Below are 7,573 nucleotides of genomic sequence, written 5' to 3'. Positions count from 1 at the left end.
TCCCTTCCCCTCCCCCCTTCCCCTCCCCCCTTCCCCTCCCCCTTCCCCCTCCCCCCTTCCCCTCCCCCCTTCCCCTCCCCCCTTCCCCTCCCCCTCCCCTCTCTCCCCCTCCCCTCTCTCCCCCCTCCCCCTCCCCTCTCTCCCCCCTCCCCCCCTCCCCCTCTCCCCCCTCCCCCCTCCCCCTCTCCCCTCTTCCCCTTCCCCTCTCCCCCCCTCCCCTCCCCTCTCCCCCGTCCCCTCTTCCCCTTCCCTCCCCTCCCCTCTCCCCCCTCCCTGTCCCCTCTCCTCTCCCCCTCCCCTCTCCCCCTCCCCCTCTCCCGCTCCCCCTCTCCCCCCTCCCCTCTCCCCTCTCCCCTCTCCCCCTCCCCTCTCCCCCCTCCCCTCTCCCCTCCCCTCTCCCCCCTCCCCTCTCCCCCTCCCCTCTCCCCCTCCCCTCTCCCCTCCCCTCTCCCCCTCCCCTCTCCCCCTCCCCTCTCCCCCCTCCCCTCTCCCCCCTCCCCTCTCCTCCCCTCCCCTCCCTCTCCCCCTCTCCCCCTCTCCCCCTCTCTCCTCTCCCCCTCTTCCCCTCTTCCCCTCTCCCCTCCCCCCTCCCCTCTCTCTCTCCCGTCTCTCTCTCTCGCCCTGTATCTTTCTCCCTTCCCTCCATCTCTTTCTCCCCCTTCCTCCATCTCTTCCTCCCCCTCCCGCCATCTCTTTCTCCCCCTCCCGCCATCTCTTCTCCCCCTCCCTCCATCTCTTTCTCCCCTCCCTCCATCTCTTTCTCCCCTCCCTCCATCTCTTTCTCCCCCTCCGCCATCTCTTTCTCCCCCTCCCTCCATCTCTTTCTCCCCCTCCCTCCATCTCTTTCTCCCCCTCCCTCCATCTCTTTCTCCCCCTCCCTCCATCTCTTTCTCCCCCTCCCTCCATCTCTTTCTCCCCCTCCCTCCATCTCTTTCTCCCCTCCCTCCATCTCTTCTCCCCTCCCTCCATCTCTTTCTCCCCCTCCCTCCATCTCTTTCTCCCCCTCCCTCTCTCTCTTTCTTCCCCCTCCCTCCATCTCCCTCTCCCCTTCTCCCATGCATTCTTAAATGTAACAATCAATGGCCACAGCATTTCCTCCTAAATAATCATGAACTCTTCCCCAGGGGAGGAAAATCAAAAACTTAAGGTCATGGGTTTAAGATGATAAGGGAAAGGTTTAAAAGGCAATATTTTTCACCACGAATGTGGCAAGTAGAGTAAACTGCACCACCCCCCCCCCCCCCGCCCCCCCCCCCCCCCACAAATATCCAGCACCTATGGGGATTGATAGATGCCGGATAAGTTAATTTTCTGGTTTCTTGAGATTGCCTTTTGCCTGATTGGCAAACTAATCGCTAGAGGCTTCAATTTGAAACTTTTGTATTTTTTTTACTTATTTATTCAATGTGAATTTTTTTTAGCTGGTTGCTTGAATTCCAGATAACAGGGGTTTTTAACTGTGCGTGGAATGAGTTTCCAGGGAACTGATGTAGAAGGGAAACACAATAACAATGAGAAATGCAAGATCCTGCTACAGCTGAACAGGGCCTTGGTGAACTGCGGGCGGTTTTGGTCTCCTTATCTGAGGAAGGACATCCTTGCCATGGAGGGAGTGAAGAGATGATTCACTAGACTGATACCAGGGATGGAAGGACTGCACATGAAGAAAGGTTGGATCAACTAGGCATGTATTCTCTGGAATTGAGGGGGGATCTCATAGAAACATATAAAATTCTTAAGGGTTTAAGACCAGGGGTCTCAAGCTGTGGCCCATGGGCCAACTGCGGCCCTCTGAACCCGGAAGTTGTTGCTCAGCGGGACAGAAAAAGAAGTGGAAAAGACGCATCAGCTAAACATTGACCTGCAGTGCAACTCTGAACTCAAAACCAAGTTCAAGGGAGGTGAGTGGAAAAGCAGACAAGCTTGGGCAATTTTTGAGAGAATTTCCCCCCAGCCTCCCTGAGCTTTCCCTGTGTCTTTTTGGGAGCACATACTTGTGCGAAAAGCTCTTCTCTACCTTGAACTTCAATAAGTCCAAGTACAGGTCCAGACTTACTGATGAGCATCTTCAAGCCCTACTGAGGGTCTCAACTGCCTCCTCCCTTAAGCCAAATGTGGCTCGGCTATGCAAGACGAAGTGCTGCCAGATCTCTAGCAGTAAGAAGTAGGCAGAAGAAGACATGTTCATAACAGTTTATGTTCAATGTTCCATTCATGTTCAGAAAGTTAAAGGTTAAAGAACTGTTAATACAGACATTTGAATCTGAATCATATAATTACATTTCTCCAGTCAGCAACTAGATGTGGTTTCTTCAGATTCTATATCTGCTGTATTATTATTATTATTTTCATTTTTTATTTATTAATGATTGATTTTATTTTTTTTCTTATGAATTGTTAATTTATTTATTTTTTCATCTTATTTTGTGTTTAAAAATAAAAATAAAGACATTTGATAACATTGGAATGTTTTTGTAAGAGCTTCTCTTGTGGAAAACCTGATGCGGCCCAGCCTCACCCAGACTCTACCTCAGCGGCCCCGGGTAAATTGAGTTTGAGACCCCTGGTTTAGACAGACTAGACGCAGGAAGGTTGTTTCTAATGCTGGGAAAAACCAGAACCAGGGGTCACACTTTAAGGATAAGGAGTAAGTTTTTTTAGGACTGAGATGAGGAAAAAATTTGTTCTCTCAGAGGGTGGTGGATCTGTGGAATTCTTTGCCACAGGAAGCAATTGAGGTCAGTTCCTTGTCAATATTGAAGAATAGGTTAGCTTTGGCCCTTAAGGCTCAGGGATCAGGGGGTAGGGGGAAAAGGCAGGAACCGGGGACTGATCAGCCATAATCATATTGAAGGACCAAATGGCCTACCCCTGCAACCTTTTTTCGATGTTTCCATGTAAGACTTGGACAGGTACGTGCAATTGTCGGGGTCCATGAAATCTCCATATAAAAAGAGAGTCGAGCTAAATTGGGGTTTCACTGTATTTCCCTGTATGCATTTTAAATCAATCTGGTTGCCCAGCACCCCTACTCCTGCCGCGAGCCCAATGCTTCTTCAGGAAGCCCAACGCCTGAGTCCAATGACTCATCACATTAAATCCGAATTTGCGTTAAATTGGGGTTCCGCTGTTCGGAGGCAGATACAAGTGGGAGGGCGGTACAGAAAGAAGCTGAGAAGTGAAAGGGAAGAGGGCAAAGGAGAGGACCTCTCTGATTGGGAGAAGGTGGGGAAGGGGTTGGAGAGCTGAAGGAAAGGAAACAGAAGGGATGGCAAAGAAAGACTGGGCTAAGGGGTTAATAAATAGAAATGAGAGGTCAATATCTGAGACAAAATCAGCGGGGCTCATCCATTTTACTGTGAAAACAGTCTGTGTAACTTGACTGAAACATATCACAGGTGGAGCAGATTCCATGTAAGGACTAATGATTCATTTTACTCCCACTCCCACTTTCTTGTTTTGCATTCAAAATTTGACTATTTGAAAAGGTCAATCAACCCCAGGCGATTCCAATTGCAACTCGTCAAACATCTTGAATGTTGAAAGGCATGGAGAGAGGAGATGTAGAATGGTTGTTTCCCATGGTGGGAGTCTAGAACAAGAGGGCACAACTTCAGGACTGAAGAGTGTCCAGAGGGTGGTGAATCTGTGGAATTTGGTACCACAGGTAGTGGTGGAGGCCAGGTCATTGGTTGCATTGAAGGTAGAATTGATTAGCCAGGCATCAAAGATTATGGGGAGAAAGCCAGGCTATGGGAAAATGGATCAGCGGGCAGACTCGATTGCTGAATAGCTTATTCCTGCTTCTATGTCTTGTGGTCTTTTGTGTAATTTAGTTTTCATCAAGCTTCACTTATACTGCATCCCCCTCCCCCCACCCTCCCAAATGAGGAGAGTATCCACTCCCTCAGTAAATTCTCTTCCTCAAACACTAACCGGCATGGTCGATTGTGAAGTTCAAGTCTGGAATTAATAGTCTTTGTTAAATAATGGTGCAGTAAAGCGCCTGGTATCTTACCCAGATTGTTAGATGCTCTCTCTCCCTCCCTCCGTGTCTCTCCCTCCCTCCGTGTTGCTCCCTCCCTCCGTGTCGCTCCCTCCCTCCGTGTCGCTCCCTCCCTCCGTGTCGCTCCCTCCCTCCGTGTCGCTCCCTCCCTCCGTGTCGCTCCCTCCCTCCGTGTCGCTCCTCCTCCGTGTCGCTCCCTCCCTCCGTGTCGCTCCCTCCTCCGTGTCGCTCCCTCCCTCCGTGTCGCTCCCTCCCTCCGTGTCGCTCCCATCCCTCCATCTCTCCTTCTCTTTGTCTCTCCCTCCCTCCGTCTCTCCTTCCCTCCTTTCCAGTTGCTTGAGACAGCGTGTTACATAAATGGAGAACTAACGGTGAGGCTTGCCAATGTAAAACCATATTCTTTTACCCATTTATTTTCTGCGGTTTTTGTTCTTGGCCAGTTGCTGGTTGCTTGAAATCTGGATAACAGGGATTTTACTGTATAGGAGATAAAAGAAAATCCATGTTATTCACTGGGTGACAGAACAGGCTAAAAGGGTGGGAGAGATCGCCGTCCTTTGAAGAATGGCTCAGGCTTGAAACACAGGTCCTATATCTTTATGGATGCTCTATGACCTGCTGAGTTCCTCCAGCATTTCCATGTTTTTAACTGCAGCTACGATGTCTGCAGTCTTCCATATTTCACAAGTAAGGAGATCAGAACCGCATGCAGTGCTCCAATTGCCGCATAACCTCCCTGCCCTTCATTTCAATCCCTCCAGCAATGAAGGTCAATGTTCCATTTTCCTTCTGATAGCCTCCTGCACCTGCACCCTTTGCGATTCATGCACAAGCGCTCCCAAGTCCTTCTGCACGGCAGAACGCTGCATTCGCTTGCCATTTAAATAGTACTCTAATCTTCCATTTTCTCTTCCTCACATTTACCAACGTTGCACTCCATCTGCCAAACCCTTGCCCACTCACTTAACCTGTCTATATTCTCTACAGACTCTCCATATCCTCTCCGCAATTTGCTTTTCCAGTCAATTTAGTGCCATTAGATACACTTATTTATTTCTGGTCCCCCTCCCTTCCTGAAGGTCCCTTTATCCATCTTTTCATCTTTCACACTTTCTGTTCTTTGTTCATCTCAACTCCTCCCCCAGCTTCTCACCCCCACCACACCCCTTTATGTCCGTAATACCACCATGTCTTGATAAAGGGTCCTGGCCCGAAACTTCAATTACCCATGGCTGCTTCCTGACCCACTGAGTCTCTCCAGTTGCTTGCAGTTTGCTCAAGACTGGGAAACTGGTGGGAGATTTGACGACAGTGAAATGATTGGAAATTATATATTGGCATTGTGCTTTGAGAATTAATGTCTCAGAGAGCTGGAACCCAGCCATTTTCCCAAGACCAATAATGAGAGAGGAAAAGCAAAACTGCATGGCTGCCAATTCAGAGGATAGTTTAAAAAAACAGTCCATAGCAAATAGCGTCCATCTCAAAACCTTTGAAAATGAGTGCAATCCTAAACCAGCGATAAATCTCCAACAAACATCAAAGAAAATAACTTTTGGTGATGCAATGTAGTTGATTCAGAAAAGACCTATTCTATTTAACTAGTGACCTATCATGGACATACCTCCTCACTTGTCAGGAAGGCACAAGAGTGACCGCACTTCATTACGGAGGGCCGGCGGTCAATTTACACTGCAGCCGCTCTCGAATATGTATAGTATTTGTTGCAAGGATCTTGGTGGAAAAAATTATGGGATGGAATTTAGCAAATAAATTCCATCAGGACATTTTACGCTCCTGGGGAGAGAGACCTGTAACCCTGTACATCTTTGGAATGTGGGAAGAAACCAGGGCACCCCGGATCAAACCCATGCAGACACTCTTGCAGACCGCGGCAGATTCGAACCCGAGTCGCTGAAGCTGTAATAGCAGGGGTGATAACCACTAGCCGGGGGCGGCCAAAACCGCGGTTCGCAAGTTCACATGCGGCTCCATGATGTGTAATATGCGACCTGTGGAGCTCCCGACACCCCAGACTCTAGCCAAGGGCCCAGCCACCAGCCCATCTGAGCTCCTGACACCCCAGCCGCAGTTCATCCAAGCTGCCCATCTGAAATCCTGATGCCCCGAACGCAGACGTACCACCCGGTCCTGGCTGCCCACCCACCATAGCTCCCGACGCCCCAAACAACGCAGGTGTAGTCACCATGGTCAAAAGAAGTACGCGTGTGATTATCAACCCGTTAAAGTTTACCCTAAAAATTGGTCCACAGCATTTGACTGTTACACGCATATATGTGGTAGGTATACTTTTTGATTATTGAAACTAAGACAAATTAGCAGTTTCAAAACTAAATACATGAATAAATATTATTATGTTCATGTATTTCTTCACATTTGCATAAAATGTTTGTAACAAAATGTGCATGTAAGAGTAAAACATGTATGTGATTTTTTTTGTGTCTTGTGGCTCTCAAACATCTGAAGTTTATTGTATGGGGTTCTCGCGTTGAGCAAGTTTGGCCATCCTGCGCTGTGTTAGCCATGCTGCCCCAATGGTTCCCTTTATTTTTGATCCATGATAGGATATCCTTAAAGGGCAGAAGGGCCCTGGGCCCGGTTCCTAAGCCAGTTATTTGAGACTGGTTGTAAAGTAGCAAACCGGCTGCTTTACAGTCACAAAGCCACATCTTATCTCAGTTGTCACTGTGTCCGTTTTGCCCACAATCAGGAAGCTGAAGTCTCGGAGAGATTGTGAGATAACTAACAAACAAAACCACTGTGAGTCTTCAACTTTCTATCTCTGTTTGATTCTGTGCATTTGCAGGGATGTCTATCCTTGCCACAGAACTTATCTCTTACCCAATCTGCTCTCAGAACAATGAATATAGCAACTACCAATTCGAACAGAGCCTGTTTCTCTCTCTTTCTTCATGGAGTATTCTTGAGATAGCAAATGCACTGTGCATTGTTTGACAGGTTGGAACATCTTTACTCCATTGATTGCCTTAATTGCAAACCACAGTTTTGTCCACATTTGTGTCCGATACCCATCCATCTGTCCGTAAAGAGAAGAACAATGTAAACAATGACTGTGAACCTCGACAAGACTGCAAGGGATGATAACTGTTTGGAGAAGGATGTTCTAGCCTGTTCTATACCTCCTGCCTAAAAGTACTAGCAAGATTAGAACATGGGCAAGGTGATGTTGACATTAAGGTGATATTCTTCAGCGTTAATTAGGATCACCTCAGTGTGAAAGACTCAAACTGGATGGAATTTGAAAATTAGTTCGAGAGAGCTTTGCCAAGGTTCCTTTTATTGGCATGTAATGTGACAAAAATGTAATATTGTTCACCATGTAGGTCATCCACTGCCAAAGAGTTGCTGTTAACATTGTCCGGCACCCCCAGTAATAAGAGAAAGTGAAGGAGAGTCCCTTCTGAGACACTGAGTGTCCACGGATTTGCCTCGAGGGCTCCCACAGCCAAACCTCCAATGCAATTGCGAAGCTTTCACTGCCTGAGGCCCTCAGCACCCTCTCGAATCTCCTCCCTATCTACCGGG

The sequence above is a fragment of the Narcine bancroftii genome, chromosome 13, assembly GCF_036971445.1.
Source record: "Narcine bancroftii isolate sNarBan1 chromosome 13, sNarBan1.hap1, whole genome shotgun sequence".
NCBI classification, from domain to species: Eukaryota; Metazoa; Chordata; class Chondrichthyes; order Torpediniformes; family Narcinidae; genus Narcine; species Narcine bancroftii.
The sequence above is the reverse complement of the archived record's forward strand: the minus strand, read 5'-3'. Positions refer to the sequence as shown.